Source organism: Ranitomeya imitator, chromosome 3 (assembly GCF_032444005.1).
Source record: "Ranitomeya imitator isolate aRanImi1 chromosome 3, aRanImi1.pri, whole genome shotgun sequence".
NCBI lineage: Eukaryota > Metazoa > Chordata > Amphibia > Anura > Dendrobatidae > Ranitomeya > Ranitomeya imitator.
In genome coordinates, this window is record NC_091284.1 from 433624737 (window position 1) to 433642290 (window position 17554).

Consider the following 17554-nt stretch of genomic DNA (forward strand, 5'->3'; position numbering starts at 1 on the left):
AACTTTTGGGTCCAATTTCTCCTGTTACCCTTGGGAAAATTAAAAATTGGGAACTAAAAAATAATTTTTGTAGGGAAAAAATTGGATTTTATTATTTTGACGCCCGGGCGTTATAAATTTAAGTGAAACACATGGGGGTTCAAAACACTCACCACACACCTAGATAAGTTCCCAATTAGGTCTAGTTTCCAAAATAGGGTCACTTGTGGGGGATTTCTACTGTTCAGGCACATCAGGGGCTCGCCAAACGCGACATGGCGTCCGATCTCAATTCCAGCTAATTTTAGCTTGAAAAAGTCAAATGGCGCTCCTTCTCTTCTGAGCCCTGCCATGCACCCAAACAGTGGTTCCCCCCACATTTGGGGTATTGGCATACTCAGAACAAATTGGACTACAACTTTTGTGGTCCAATTTCTTCTTTTACCCTTATGAAAATAAAAAATTGGGGACTAAACAATCATGTTTGTGGAAAAAAATATGATTTTTTATTTTCACGCCCGGGCGTTATAAACTTCTGTGAAGCACCTAGGGGATAAAAGTGCTCACCACACATCTAGATAAGTTCCTTAGGGGGTCTAGTTTCCAAAATGGGGTCACTTGTGGGGGGTTTCCACTGTTTAGGCACATCAGGGGCTCGCCAAACGCGACATGGTGTCCGATCTCAATTCCAGCTAATTTTAGCTTGTAAAAGTCAAATGGCGCTCCTTCCCTTGTGAGCCCTGCCATGCGCCCAAACAGTTGATCCCCCCACATGTGGGGTATCAACTTACTAAGGACAAATTGGACTTCAACTTTTGGGGTCCAATTTCTCCTGTTACCCTTGGAAAAATTTAAAATTGGGGACTAAAAGATCATATTTGTAGGAAAAAATATGATTTTTTATTTTCACGCCCGGGCGTTATAAACTTCTGTGAAGCACTTAGGGGATAAAAGTGCTCACCGCACATCTAGATAAGTTCCTTAGGGGATGCAAAACAAAACCTCGGTGACATTCTAGATGTCATAAAAATGGGGGTGAGGAGCAACTCCCCATACACAGCAGAAACAGAATACCCGCTCCCAGAATCATGCAAAGAAGGAGAAAGCTGGAGCAACTAGGTAAAAAATATATACTTTATTAACAATAATCTCAAGTGAGTACAAAGTCATAACACCACAATAGTAGAATGTATACAGAACCAGGATAGATACAGATATGCCCAGAAGAGTCCACCACTGCACATGCCCATATAAGTAGATATATAGATCCAGTAAGTAAAGTGACAGTGCATATAGTTATATTGCTATGGTAAGATTGCCATCAGTAGTCATATAAAGATCAGTAAAACCGCTGGACAAAAGATCGCCAGGAGGGCAGAGCTTACCGGGGGCAGAGCTGGGGGGACCCAGGGTATAGATGCAGGAGACCCTCGACGCGCGTTTCGCGTGCAAAAGCACCGCTTTGTCAAGAGGAAGTAAGGTTTGCAGAGAGGAACAGGACCTTTTATGGCCATGTGACTGGAAATGTGATGTCCGGGTGGCCAATGAGAGAGGTTTTAGTGGCGCATGCACCCCGCCCAGCTCAGGCCCCGTACTTTGCACCAGAGCGTCACACATCCCTACGCAAGCAGGGGAGAAGAAATTCAACCCCATGCATGCGAGGGAGGCACAAGACGCACCGGTGCATATCGGCAGCACAGAGCGTCAGGGCGCATGCGCACTCCCACCTGGGCACAGATAAAAGAAGATACATGCACATAATGAAAGGAGCTGCCAGAATGTACTCAGACGCTGGAGGAACATCTCTCATTGGCTGTAGACCGCAGAGCCTAAAAGGCAACATTTCGAGCACAAGCAGTTGAGAAATGTGTGAATTTAGTAGTGTGGCCTGTGGGGCATTGGCTCCATATTTGCGCTTGCGTTCCAAGGACAGGTGTATGGAGAACTGAATGCTGCACTGGGACAAGAACGTGGAGGTGCTTCCTGATGGTGCTAGTTGAGTGTGTGCAACAACAGGTGCAGGGCAGGAGGCATCTTCGCATGCACCATGGGCAGGGGATTGGCTTGCACACAAAACAGTGGAAGAAGCAGTGGTGTCACCCGCAGACACTGTTCCTGGACCCTGGGGTTCGGGCCACAAAGTTGGGTACTTTGTTGCCATGTGTCTGATCCTGCTGGTGATGGTCAGGCTGGTAGTTTTGCTACCCCTGCTGATGCTGGCCTGGCAGGTGGTGCAAATGGCCTTTTTGGGGTTATCGGCAGAGTCTTTAAAAAACAACCAGACTTGGGAAGACCTAACAGTTGTACTGGCAATTCCGTCATGTTGGGAACAGTTGCCCACCTTCTGTCTGCGGCCAACACACTGCTTCTTCCTGCCTGTTGGGGTGCTACACCTCCATCCCCCTGTGTGCTGCTGTCCTCGCTCTGCATGTCCTCCTATCAGCTTGGGTCAGTTACTATATCATCCACCACCTCGTCCTCCACTTCCAAACCCCGTCCTCCTCCTGACTTTCTGGCAATTGTGTCTCATCATTGTCCACCTCTTGTGACACTTTCCCACCATCGCCTTCGTGTGACTGTGGCTGCTCAAATATTTGGGCAATATTTTCAACGTTCGCTACAAATGGCTGAATTTGGAGCAAACTTATATGTGATCCGTGTGAGGGAAAACCCCAGTGTAAAATATCTGGCCTGTAAGTAAATATTTTTTTTTCAGCAAACTCGTGTCAGTAACTTTCCTAAGACACTGCAACAAAATTTAAATTGAGGCTTGAAATGGCACAATTTTGACCGCACTGATATACGATCCATCTGGCGGACAAACCCCAGTGTAAAATATCTGGCCTGTAGGTAAAGTTTTTTTTCAGTAAACTGGTGTCAATAACTTGCCTAAGACAATGCAACAAAATTTAAATTGAGGCCTGAAATGGCAGAATTTTGACCGCACTGATAGGCGATCCGAGTGACAGCTAAACCCCTTTTTAAAATAGCTGTCCTGTAGGTAACTATTTTTTTTTAGCAAACTGGTGTTTTATCTAAGACACTACAATAAAATTTAACTGTAGGCCACAAATGGCAGAATTTTCAACGCACTGAGATGTGATCCGTGTGACGGCTAAACCCCTGTTTAAAATAGCTGGATTTTTAAGCTGTAATATAGAAAGGATCTTGCTGTATTCTGCAGTGCCAACCAGCAAATGGAGCAGAATAACGGTGTGCTCTGGAATGCATTTAAAGAAAATGATCAGGATTAACATCCGAAAAAAATTATTCCTGGCCCCTGATACCTGGGACTATGTATATAAATATCTGTAATAGGTGGCAGCAGCAGACAGAACTGGAATGGACCCTCTTGCTATATGCAATGAAGTCTGCCACATACACTGCCTGCTTGCCCAGCACTGATATCTACGGTATATACCCACATACACTGTCTGCCTGCCTAGCACTGATATCCATATACACCTTAAAGGGAATCTGTCACCCCGTTTTAGGCCTATAAGCTAAGGCCACCGCCATCAGGGGCTTATCTACAGTATTCTATAATGCTGTAGATAAGCCCCCGATGTAACCTGAAAGAGAAGAAAAGCAAGTTATATTATACTCACCCAGGGGCGGTCCCGATGCGGTCCTCTCCGATAGGCGTCCGGGTCCAGCGCCTCCCATCTTCATACGATGTCATCCTCTTCTTTGCCTCCTGTCGTGGCTCCTCCGCAGGCGTACTTTGTCTTCCCTGTTCAGGTTACATCGGGGGCTTATCTACAGCATTACAGAATGCTGTTGATAAGCCCCTGATGGCGGTGGCCTTAGCTTATGGGCCTAAAATGGGGTGACAGATTCCTTTAATTAGTCCGCAGAAGGACTGTTGGTTGAGATGGATTTGGGTATTACAGATGGTATACCCACAATAACTAAGAAAATTGAAAATCTGTCACTTTCTCAGCTGCAAATCTCCCTACACTGCGTGATTCTGGAGCTGACTGTCACGAGTAGGGCAGCGGCAGGTCTGATATAGACCTGATGACGCTGTGCGGGCAGCCAATCACTGTAATGCCACAACCAACATAGCTGCAGCAGTACAGTGTGTGGCAGACAATCCCTGCATGTTGATTGGCACTCTAAAGAGCGCCAAACATGGAGGGCGGGGACTGGAGCTCACACTGAGCAAAGCCGGAAATACTCGGTGAGCTCTGAGCATCGCGAGCACTGTGGTGGTTGGGCGAGCACCGAGTAGTGGCGAGCAGGCTCGCTCATCACTAATGAGCACCACTATTGTAGGGTACTTTATCTGTTATCCTGACCCGTGACCTATAGCTATAGCCTATACACTTCTGGATTTTGGCTTTTCACGTAATTGATATGGCCTTTTAGCTTATATATATATATATATATATATATATATATAAAATAATAATCTTTTATTTTTATATGGCGCTAACATATTCCGCAGCGCTTTACAGTTTGCACAAATTATATACATATATATATATATATATATATATAAATGTACAGTATATTTTATTGAATTCTCTCCCTGCTGCAAGTATATTATTAAAACTGTGTATAATATTATTAGTTTCTTTTCTAAACATTTTCTTACTGAACTGAGTATTTAGTAAAACAAACAGCTGAAAATGCATAAATGGTAAGCATGTGAAAGTATGCGAACAATGTCTAGGACTAAGCAAAGCACAATTTTTACATACAGTACAACAGTCTGCTTACTGAGAACTGCAGCTAGAAGTGTCTTAAGTGCAGTTTTCCTTTTTCTGAACAGATCATCCATTGTCTGGACCTACTAATCTGGTCATGGTTGGAATGTGCTGTGGATCTTTCCTTGGTCAGCTAAAGGAAACCAGGTGAGAAAGAGCAGTTCAAGGTCACTCTGATGAAAGGGATGGCCTGATAAGACTTTTGAGGTGTCAAGTGATTTCTGTAAAAGATTCAAAATTCTGTTAACCATCTTGGTTGAACAGCAGCAGAACATGGATTAGCAAAAAAACAGAATAAAGAGAGAACACAACAGTTCTTCATATTAAGAAAGTAGACATTTGACTGTGTATTTACTTAAAGGAGTTATATAAGACAAATTTTTTTACTATTAAAAACCAACAGGCAGGTAGCTGCTAACATAGGCAGAAAATAACTGCCTGTTCTACCTGGCTCTGGTTCAAAGGGGTCACAGACCGATCCTGCTGGCGATTCAACTACTCCACATCAACACAGCAGCTCTTCTCCTTCTGGGCTGCTCTGTCAAATGGGCATGACTGCCGACATCATGCTGATTAACAGATGGCTCCCCTCAGTTAGCAACTACCCACCTGTTAGTTCTTGAGCCCACAGTAGAAAAATTACACTATATAGTCCTACCAGGTAGGATAGGGTTAAATCCTAGCTCAGCAGGCTCTAATTGTGTGCACTTGGCTAGTTCTGCATATAAACAGGCTAGGTGTTCATCCAAGTCAATCAGCTGGGAAGAAGCTGACCAGAGTGGATTTGTGATGGAACTAAAGAAAGGGACAAGCCAAAATGTCTCTCAGAGAAGAGATCGCACCAAACTGCAAGTATCAATGGTTACTATGGACGATAGCTGTTGTGTTTGACTGGATTGGCACTAGCCGTGTGTGAATAGCTAGGGTCTGTTCGGTTTAGTTAGCTAATGGATAAGGCTCGGCTTGATAGGACAATGAATTCTGAATTTTATAGTAAAGCTGGGGTCACACTTGCGAATTCAATGCGAGAAACTCAAATGAGTCTCTCGCATCAAGTCCTGGCACTGCCGCCGACACTCGGGACCAGAGCGTGCGGCTGCATGTATTTCTATGCAGCTGAACGCTCTGGTCCCGAGTGCCGGTGGCAGTGCCAGGACTTAATGCGTGAGTTTTTTGCATTGAACTCGCAAGTGTGACCCCGGCCTTAGGATCTCCTGGTGACGTTTAATCCCTTTCACACCTTAGGCTGGAGTCACACACAATGTAGAAAAAAAATCGGTGGTCCGTTTTAGACGGACGGAAATCGCACAAATGTTTCCTGAACATTGATCCGTCTGTCATCCGATTGGAATGCGAGAATGCACCCATAGACTTCCATTGGCGAGTCCAATCTGATAATCGGTGACAATCGCAGCATGCTGCGATTTTCTCGGCCCGAGGAAAACGGCCGACAAAAAAAATCGGCTGATGGGAGCTGGCCCATAGATTAACATTGGTCCGAGTGCAATGCAATTTTTTTATCGCATTGCACTCGTCTGTTTAAGTCGCCAGTTTGACCCTGGCCTTAGATGTATAGCTATACATATGAGCCCGCCATTTTTCCTGAACATGTCAGCTGATTTGAACAGTTGACATGAGCTTCTAACAGCTGCCCTGCTGTGTGTAAGACAAGCAATCAGATGATAGCAGTTCAATGGAGACTATTGAAGCAGGTAAAAAAAAGTTTTTATAAATGTTAAACAAATAAAAAAAATAAAAGTTCAAATCACCCCTCATTCAAAATAAATCAAGAAAAATGTTTGGTATCACTGCATTCAAAATCGTCTGATCTTTCAATATATAAAAATAATTACCGTATATACTAGAGTATAAGCTGAGATTTTCAGCCCATTTTTTTGGCTGAAAGTCCCCCTCTCGGCTTATACTCGAGTCATACCCGGGGGTCGGCAGGGGAGGGGGAGCGGTGGATGTCTAATTATACTCACCTGCTCCTGGCACGGTCCCTGCAGGTCCCTGGCTTCCCCGGCACCGGCAGCTTCTTCCTGTACTGAGCGGTCACATGGTACCGCTCATTACAGTAATGAATATGCGGCTCCACCTCTCAAGCTTATACTTGAGTCATTAAGTTTTCCCAGTTTTTTGTGGCAAAATTAGGGGGGGTCGGCTTATACTCGAGTATATACGGTAATCAGATCGGTAAACGGCATAATGAGAAGAAAAGTAAAAACACCAGAATAAAATCTTTTTGGTCGCCGCAACATTGCATCTACATCAAAATGGTATCAATAAAAATGTCAGCTTGGCACACAAAAACTAGGCCCTCACCCAGCCCCAAATCACTAAAAATAGAGACACTACAGGTCTCGGAAAATGGCGACTTTTTTTTTAAGAAACTTTTGATTTTTTTTCATCACTTAAATAAAAAAGAACCTATACATGTTTGTTATCTACCAACTCGTAATGACCTGTTAAATCATAATGGCAGGTCAGTTTCAGCATTTAGTGAACATGGTAAAATAGCAAAACAAAAAAACAATTGTGAAATTGCACTTTTTTTTGCAATTTCACAACACTTTTAATTTTTTTTCCCCGTTTTCCAGTACATTATATGGCAAAACCAATGGTGTCGTTCACAAGCACAACTGGTCCTGCAAAAAACAAGACCTCACATGGCCATATTGACAGAAAAAAAAAAGTTATGGCTCTGGGACGTAGGGGAGCAAAAAACGGAAAGGGTAGACACATGGACCCAGGGTAAAGCAGGCTGGAAGGCACGTAAAACATTTGGACTCGGACAACTGGTTATGCTGGACAAACAAGCAATTCAAGACATTCTAAACACCACAGAGACAGAAAATTCTCAAATAACAGTTTGATTTTCACAGCAAACGATGAGTTAACCCGCAGAGCGCTAGCGCAGTTTTAGCCAGTAGGTCTAAGGGTTTGGAGAAATCAGATGAGTTTGCAAAGATAAAATGGAGCGCAGTGATTAGTCTCTGAAATTAATGTTAGTTCACAGTGCTTGCTGCAAATGATGGGTTAACTAGTTGGTCTTGTGGTGCTGTAGGTGCTACTTACAGAATCAAAGAAGTATGAAAATATAGTACAAAAATAAGACTCTGGATATTCACAGAATTCAAACTGCAGCTGAAAACAATACTTTCTTAAGGGCTCATACTCGCCTGTGAGAAACTCGGATGAGTCTCGCATGTTATTACCCGACACTGCAACTGGCACTCAGATCGGAGCGTGCGGCCGCATAGGAATACATGCAGCCGCACGCTCCGCTCCTGAGTGACGGGTGCAGTGCCGGGTATTGACATGCGAGACTAATCCGAGTTTCTCACAGGTGAGTATGAGCCCTAACATTCAGAAAAATGGGTGTGTCCATCTAAGTATTAAAAGGACTAGGGATATTATGTCAGTGAGACATACTGGGTAGCACCCAACATGTAACACAGCAAAGGATGGTGGCCATAGGAGAAAGGAGTGGAACCCGGCCCAGTTGAGACAGGTGCATAACATTTTCCATCAAATTCTAAAGGAAAATATTCAGACATCTGTCCATGAGTTGAATTTCAAGAAAACGAGTCATGCAGCAAGACTATGATCCAAAACCACAAGTTGTTCTAGAAAAGAATGGTTAAAGCCCCATTCCAGCATTTGTTAGTTTATTCACCACAGGAGTGGTGCTTTAAACATAAGCCCTGTGACCCCCGGTCATATACTCACCCTCCCATGGCTTCATCATTTTATGTCTCCTGTCCCGCGGCGCCATCTTGTGAGCACAGCTTCTGAATGGCCGGAACTCATAGGCTACTTCATAAGTTCTCAATGCAAGTCTGAGAGTCAGAATGAGGGTTACATTGATTAGTAAGGCTGGGTTCACACTGCGTTACAGCAGCCCGTTCAACCCATACGTTAAACGGGCTGCTGTAACGCAAGTGCTGACTTTGGCACATTGCTAGCGCAGATAGAGCATATGCTAGCTCTATCTGTGCTAGCAGTGATGGACCCGGAAATGCTGCAGCCCGCGTCTCAGGGTCCGTCACTCAATGACGGCACATGGCTAGCGCACGCCCATTGTGGGCGTGCGCTAGCGATGCGTCCGACATTGGAGTCAATGGCGGCGCTAGCGGACGTTACACCGCGTTATGCCATGGTGTAACATAGTCCGTCTAATGGACTGGGGGAACGCAGAGGGAACCCAGCCTAACCTCCGGCTTGCTCCATGAAACAAGATGAGTATCAGATGGGGCAGGAGACTTGGAGTTTCAGCACCACTCCAGTGGTAAAATAGAAAGAAAACTTCCGGAGTGGTGCTTTACAAAAAAAAGTTGTTGTTTTTTGAATGGTCAAGCATTTTGGAATGATCAAGTCAAAGTCTTGACCTTAATCCTATGGAAATTTTGTGGAAGGTCCTGTAGCAAGCAGTTCATGGAAAAAACAAACATAACAGAGTTGACACTGTTTTAAAGGGAGGAGTGGTCTAAAACCGAAAATGTTTAGGTGTAGTTCTTGCTGCACAATGTGTTCATACCATATAAGCAAAGGATCATATAGTTTTTAAAGCAAAAGTTCACATACTGTTGTCACTCGTGGAAAGTGAAGTTGGATATTTTCTTCAAGAAAAAAATACAAAGTTTAATATTTTTTAGAGCTTGCGTTACAATGTGATTTTAGTTCAAATTCCACAAACTGTTAAGCACCGCTGTATTAAACACATAAAGTATATAGACCACACACATTTCAAATACATACAGCACCCAGCCTTTAGATGTAAAACACATGCAGCACTGGTGGGTTACCCCTATTCTGACCATTGCTATAGTCACACCTCAGTAACTGTGATCATTATGTCCCTATGGCCGGTTTCACATGTCAGTGGCTCTGGTGTTATGATAAGGTAATTCAGTACCACAATGGACATAGAAGTCAGAGCACATACAGTGACCTGACAATAACCCAAAAACATAGAACGAGCTCTGAGACGTGGGAACTCTGCTGACCGCAATCCCTAATCCTCTCCAACCACACTAGAGGCAGCCGTGGATTGCGCCTAACACTCCCTATGCAACTCAGCACAGCCTGAGAAACTAGCTAGCCTGAAGATAGAAAATAAGCCTACCTTGCCTCAGAGAAATACCCCAAAGGAAAAGGCAGCCCCCACATATAATGACTGTGAGTTAAGATGAAAAGACAAACGTAGAGATGAAATAGATTTAGCAAAGTGAGGCCCGACTTTCTGAACAGAGCGAGGATAGGAAAGGTAACTTTGCGGTCAACACAAAACCCTACAAAAAACCACGCAAAGGGGGCAAAAAGACCCTCCATACAGAACTAACGGCACGGAGGTACACCCTCTGCGTCCCAGAGCTTCCAGCAAGCAAGAAAAAAAACAAATAAGCAAGCTGGACAGAAAAAACAGCAAACAAAATAGCAAAAGCGGAACTTAGCTATGCAGAGCAGCAGGCCACAGGAACGATCCAGGAGGAAACAGGTCCAATATTAGAACATTGACTGGAGGCCAGGATCAAAGCACTAGGTGGAGTTAAATAGAGCAGCACCTAACGACTTCACCACATCACCTGAGGAAGGAAACTCAGAAGCCGCAGTACCACTCTCCTCCACCAACGGAAGCTCACAGAGAGAATCAGCCGAAGTACCACTTGTGACCACAGGAGGGAGCTCTGCCACAGCATTCACAACACTCTGGTACGTGTGGTGACAGTTTCCTCACGTATCGGAGACACTGACTCACGTAGACACATTAAATGTGTCTCTGCACATGTCAGCGTGTTTTCACGGACCGTGTGTCCGTTTGCAAATCACGGAGACCTGTCAGTGTTCGTGGGAATGTACGGATCACACGGACCCATTAAAGTCAATGGGTCAGTGTAAACACGTACCGCACACGGATCCTGTCCGTGTGCCATCCGTGTGCCGCCTGAGGACCACACGGAACAGTGCTACAGTAAGTGCTGTCCCCTGTGTGTGGTGCTGAAGCCGCCATTCATCCCTTCTGTCTTGCTCGGCTTGCAGGAGAGAAGGGATGAAAAATCAAGTTTTTTTTTTTTGTTAAAAATAAAGTTTGGGGGTCATCTAATGCCTCACACCCCTCCCCACCCCCCTCTCAGCACCGCAGCTTGTCCTGTGTGAGCGTCACGGGGTACAGCTCATTACAGTGATGAATATGTGGCTCCACCTCCCATAGGGGTGGAACCGCATATTCATCACTGTAATGAGCGGTACCACTTGACCTCTCACACAGGACAGGCTGCCGGCGCTGAGGGGAGGCATCACGGGAGCTGGGAGAGTATTTCTCTGCAAGCGAGCGGGCGCACGGGGGTGGGAGGCGGGAGATGACCCCAAACTTTATTTTTTAACAAGGAATGAAAAATCAAGGTTTTTTTTTCTCTCTCCAGCGACTGCTGCTGGGGAGAAGGAATGAATGCCGGCTTCAGCACCAAAAGCAGGGGACAGTGCTTAACTGTAGCGCTGTCTCCTGCACGGTCCGTGTGGTCCTCAGTCGGCACACGGGCGGCACACGGCTGCCGCACGTGTGCCACACTGATGTGCCACGTGAGCACACAGACACGGATAACTCCGGTACCGATTTCTCCGGTACCGGAATTATCTCGACGTGTGAGACTGGCCTATCAGAGATGCTCATTTGGATTAGTATCTGGGGAATTTCTAGGTCAAATCAACACCTTGAACTCTTCACTTCATGTTCCTCATAACATTTCTGAACAATTTTTGCAGTGTGGCAGGAGCTGATATTGCTGGACACACTGGGGCAGATTGCTGGACACACTGGGGGCAATATGCTGGAGACACTGTGGACAATATGCTGGACAAACTGGGGGCAATATGCTGGACACACTGGGGCAGATTGCTGGACACACTGGGGGCAATATGCTGGACACACTGGGGGCAATATGCTGGACACACTGGGCAATATGCTGGCGATATTGGAGGCAATATGCTGGACACACTGGGGGCAATATGCTGGACTCACTGGGGCAGATTGCTGGACACACTGGGGGCAATATGCTGGAGACACTGGGGCAGATTGCTGGACACACTGGGGGCAATGTGCTGGACACACTGGGGCAGATTGCTGGACACACTGGGGCAATATGCTGGACACACTGAGGCAATATGCTGGAGACACTGTGGGCAATATGCTGGAGACACTGTGGGCAATATGCTGGACACACTGGGAGCAATATGCTGGACACACTGGGGGCAATATGCTGGACACACTGGGGCAGATTGCTGGACACACTGGGGGTAATATGCTGGAGACACTGGGGCAGATTGCTGGACACGCTGGGGGCAATATGCTGATGACACTGGGGGCAATATGCTGATGACACTGGGGGCAATATGCTGGACACACTGGGGGGCAATATGCTGGACACACTGGGGGCAATATGCTGGACACACTGGGGGTAATATGCTGGACACACTGGGGGCAATATGCTGGACACACTGGGGGCAATATGCTGGACACACTGGAGCAATATGCTGGACACACTGGGGTAGAGTGCTGGACACACTGGGGGCAGAATGCTGGAGACACTGGGGCAATATGCTGGGGACACTGGGGCAATATGCTGGAGACACTGGGGCAATATGCTGGAGACACTGGGGGCAATATGCTGGACACACTGGGGGCAATATGCTGAACACACTGGGGCCAGGATGCTGGACACACTGGGGGCAGGATGCTGGGCACACTGGGGGCAGGATGCTGGACACATTGGGGGCAAAAATGCTGGACACACTGGGGGCAGAGATGCTGGAAACTGGGGGCAAAGATGCTGGACACTGGGGGCAGAAATGCTGGACACTAGGGGCAGAGATTCTGGACACACTGGGAGCAGGACTGGAGACATGGGCAGAATGTAGATACAGGGCATGATTGGAGACACTGGGCAGAATGAAAGACATGGGGCAGGATTGGAGACAGATCGTGCAGGATCATGGGGCAGGATGGATACGATGGAGACTGATGGGGCAGGACTGGGAAATCATGTGGGGCAGGATGGATATTCATGAGGGCAGGATGGGAGAACATATGGCTGGAGCCAGGAATGAGATACACGGGGCCAGGATGGGGGATATTATTATTACCATAGGGGCTAATTAAGGCTAGTTTCACATTTGAATTTGAATCCGCAGCGTTTAATCTGCATCCGCAAGTGCAGGAAAAAATGCATAGAAACACGTACAAACACAGCGTTTTCTAGACGCATGCGGGAACACATGTGGTTAATAAAAGGCTGCGTTTACCCGCTTTATCATGCGTTTTGTCATGCGTTTGCGTATTTTGTGCGCATGGTAGAAAATTTTACAGGAGAAAAATCTAGATAACTAGACACTGCCAATGGGACTACAGAGGGCGTGTATTATGGGATATCTATATATAGACCCTAGGACTGCTGAAATCTTAACAGTGTGCTACAGTGTGCTGTGTCATGATGGATCTTCGCATGGAGAGCTTTTATTTCAACCTGGATTTAAGCTTCAAGCTGTTTCTTGCCTGTGCGTTTGCTTGGGAGCAACACAGAAATCGTGAAAGATGGAGAAGGACAAGGCATAGGCGTTTTTGGCGACACCCCATTATCGAATTACGTGAGAGCAATGGAGCCTATCACACGCTATATGGCGAGCTTAATGCCCACCCGGACAAATTCCCGGAATATACAAGGATGTCGCAAGACTCTTTCCGGGATTTGCTTGGTCATGTCCAAGGAGCCATACGGAGACAGGACACCCAGCTCAGTAGAGCGATTCCACCAGAGGAACGTCTGCTGGTTACATTAAGGTGCGTAACAATTCTAAACAAATGCCAGTCCTAATTTTGGTACTTCTGACATGTATTCTTTGTATTTTCCTTTATGTCTTTAGCAGAACAACACCATAAATAGAATTGATTGTTAATTTTTTTTTATTATTATTTTATTACAGATTTCTGGCAACCGGAGAGAGTTTATCATCCCTCCACTTCCAATACCGGCTTGGATTTTCCACCCTGTCCGGAATAGTTGCGGAGACCTGCCGGGCTTTGTGGAATGTTCTCTGGGATGAGTTTATACCCCTACCCACCACGGACATGTGGATTGAAATTGCTGAAAAATTCTGGAGTGTGTGTGATTTCCCCAACTGTTTGGGAGCGGTGGATGGAAAGCACATCCGCATTATCAAGTCAGCCAGAACAGGATCGGAGCACTTCAATTATAAAAAATATTTTTCTGTTGTGCACATGGCAATAGCAGATGCGGACTGTCGCTTCATTGCCGTGGACATTGGAGCTTTTGGCCGTAGCAACGATTCCCAGACTTTCAAGAACTCTGATATGGGGCGCCGAGTGTATGGCAAAAATTTTAATTTTCCACGGCCACGACCTCTCCCCAACACTCAAGGTCCACCAATGCCATTTGTTATGGTTGGAGATGAGGCCTTTCAGATGTGTGAAAACCTACTGAAGCCATATTCCAGTCGGGACTTGAACCACATTAAAAGGATCTTTAATTACAGACTGACCAGGGCCCGAAGAACAGTAGAATGTACCTTTGGGATTCTAGTCTCAAAATGGGTCATTCTTGCAACAGCCATTAATCTAAAAATGGAGACAGTCGATGAGGTGGTCAAAGCCTGTGTGGTTCTCCACAACTGCATAATGGCTAAGGAGCGACCCAACATTGAACTGTACGAACCAGTTGGAAACGCATTGCCAGATTACCAGCATCACCCGCTGCAGTCAACTGCTGAAGTTGGCCACATGTGGGACCAATTTGCTGCCTTGTTTGATTCTGATATTGGACGTGTGGCATGGCAGGACAATATTGTGTAAATGTCCTGTTGGGATTTGGTCTGTACCAGTTATTTGTTTAAATGTTAATAATATTTGATGTTAATAAACTTTAATTTTTGGGTATCTTGACTGTGTCTTCTATGTATTTCCTCTACAAACCAAGGCTGCCGTCACACTAGCAGTATTTGGTCAGTATTGTACATCAGTATTTGTAAGCCAAAACCAGGAATGGGTGATAAATGCAGAAGTGGTGCATATTTTTCTATTATACTTTTCCTCTAATTGTTCCACTCCTGGTTTTGGCTTACAAATACTAATGTAAAATACTGACCAAATACTGCTAGTGTGACGGCAGCCTTAGGTTGTTAGTGGTAAGGTTGTTGACATCATTGCGTCCAGATTCTGTTCTGCTGTATCTATTGGACATGAAGGAAAAGAAGGAGCAAATAGGCGTCAATAGTAGCAAAGTCAATAATTTTATTAATAACTAAACAATATACAACAACAGTGACCGTTTATAAGATAACGCATGATAAAACTAAAGCAGTCTTCAGTCTGCAACACTAGTCACAGACTAAGCAGAAGGAAGAGATTTTGGAGAAAATACAACTATAAATTTTTTGGCCCACCTCATATCTCTATACTAAAGACACACAAAACTGCAGTGTTGTACTTGCTAAATACTGGAGCTATGATGTGGGCAAAAAATAAAGTGTGCGGCGCAGTTTTTTATTTGGCACACGGTGTGTGTTGCCGGCGGCGAAATACACAATTAACCAAACCCTTTTGGGGGCAAAAAACATTATTATTTATTTTTTTAACAAATAAAAAAAAAATTAACTACGCCTGCTTGGGGTAGAGTGCTGGAAACGGGGGGTATGTAGCTGTGAAGCTTGACTCATTGTGGACGATGCAGGGGTGGCAGGAAAAGGGGCAATTAAATTACTGGGGTCTGGCAGATCGGGGATGGGGCTCGACGCATGAGAGGGCTGAGACACACTGGAAGGGTGAGACAAACCAGACATAACAAACACATTGGGAGGTGAGGAGGGAGGAATAAAAATAGTCCGCTTTTTTTTTCTCCCTCTTTGGGATCGGCACTGCGGTCAGGGGAGCCTAGGCGGGCTCTTTTCTTGCGGCCTGGTCATAGTGGCCAAACTGTCACTGTCTTTATCATGCTGCTGCTGCATGGTTGGGGTAGAAGTTTGTTAGGCTATGCCAGGGTCCTGCTGTATCGTGGTGGCGGAGCGGAAGGCCATGCCAGGGTCCTGCTGCATTGTGGTGGTGGAGCGGAAAGGAATGCCAGGGTCCTGCTGCATCATGGTGGCGGAGCGGAAGGGAATGCCAGGGTCCTGCTGCATCGTGGTGGCAGAGCGGAAGGCCATGCCAGGGCCCTGCTGCATCGTGGTGGCAGAGCGGATGGGAATGCCAGGGTCCTGCTGCATCGTGGTGGCGGAGCGGAAGGCCATGCCAGGGTCCTGCTGCTGCATGGTGGTGTCAGTGGCGGAGGTCCAAGCAGGAGCAGCAGTTGTCAGGGTGGTGGCGATGGGCTGTACTACAGCACTCGGCATGGTGGTGGTGCTGTAGTGGTGTCCGTCAGTGCTTTGAATGGAGGTGGCCGTGCAGTGGTATGCAGCAGAGGTCGGCATTGAGGTGAAGGCACAGGTGGAGGCACAGGTGCATATGCCGCCACTGTCTGCTGAAAATACCAGCTCTGCTGCATAGCCTGCACGTAAGCAGCATTGCAGGCCTACATGACACTAAGCTGGAGATCAGGAGTAAGGTGTTCCGACATGCCCTGTTCAATTTGGTTAAAAAAATGATCTGCTGGCCTCTGGAGGTCGGCTTTTACTTGGTCAAGGCTTTTGGTGACCTCCTGGATATGTGTATTCACATGGCTAATGGCAGTATCCAGTCGGTCACCCAAAGCCTTGAGTCCATCGTGAAAAACAGAGCTCAAGTGCAAAAACTCGGGCATGAGTGACCTGTCCGATGCCCTCTGCCGCTGCCGGGAGGAGTCCAAAAAAAAAGGGGCAGAGGCAGAGGACTGGGAAAGGGGAACACCTGATGGACCAGCTTCCTGGTCTCCAGTTAGTGTGGCAGGCCCACTTGCTGCAGCGCTGCTGGATGGCTGGGACGGGTCCGTGGCTGTCTGATGAAGGACCGCTTCAGAACCTGGGTCAACAGTGCTGCTCCATGTGAAAAAAGGAAAAAAAAAATAATACCAAAAACTTAAAAAATGCCAACTCCTGTTGATGAACTTCCTCCCCTGAAGAAGCCACATTGCTAGTGGCGATACGCGTGGGGTTCACCCGCTACTACCTCTTGCTCACATGGCTCTTTGCTGGACTTCCAGGTATCCCATTCATGGGATCTGGGCACTGGCCTCCTTCTCTGTCTCTTCATTTGTTAGGTGGATAACAGGTTTTGTATAGCAACCGGACAGGGGCATTGGACCAGATACACACAGTTGGGTCATTAGATAGCGTCATTCAAGTTTTCTTTCAAGACCTTGTTTTATATCTTGGATACTATTATCCCCTTGTTGTCCGAACATGGTCTTTATTGTGTGCTAAAAAAGCCTGCGTATATATTTATTTGTGTCCATGTACGCTGATTTTTTTTTTTTACAGGACATATATGCATATATATACCCTTTCCCACCACATATTTTATATGGTACTGTGAATAGATGGGGGCTGCTCTGTGAATAGATGGGGGCTGCTCTTATCGATATTTTTTCCTGTATTTAACATTTATTGTTGAGTCCATGTACACAGCATCGAGCATAATTTTGGTAGTTACGGGATGTCCATGATCCATATTATTGGACATGGCCTTTGTGGATTTTGAGAACTGTTTTAAATGTTTTTAAATTGTTGTGTTTGTAGTGTCATGTTTTTTCCATAATAAATTGAGTGTTTAATTTGTTTGGGTGTTCCTTATGCATATGGGCATTCTTTTTCTTGTGTTTTGCATGTTATATACTTATACTGCCCATGGGTGAACCCCATTCTTTAAAAATCTTCTTCATTAT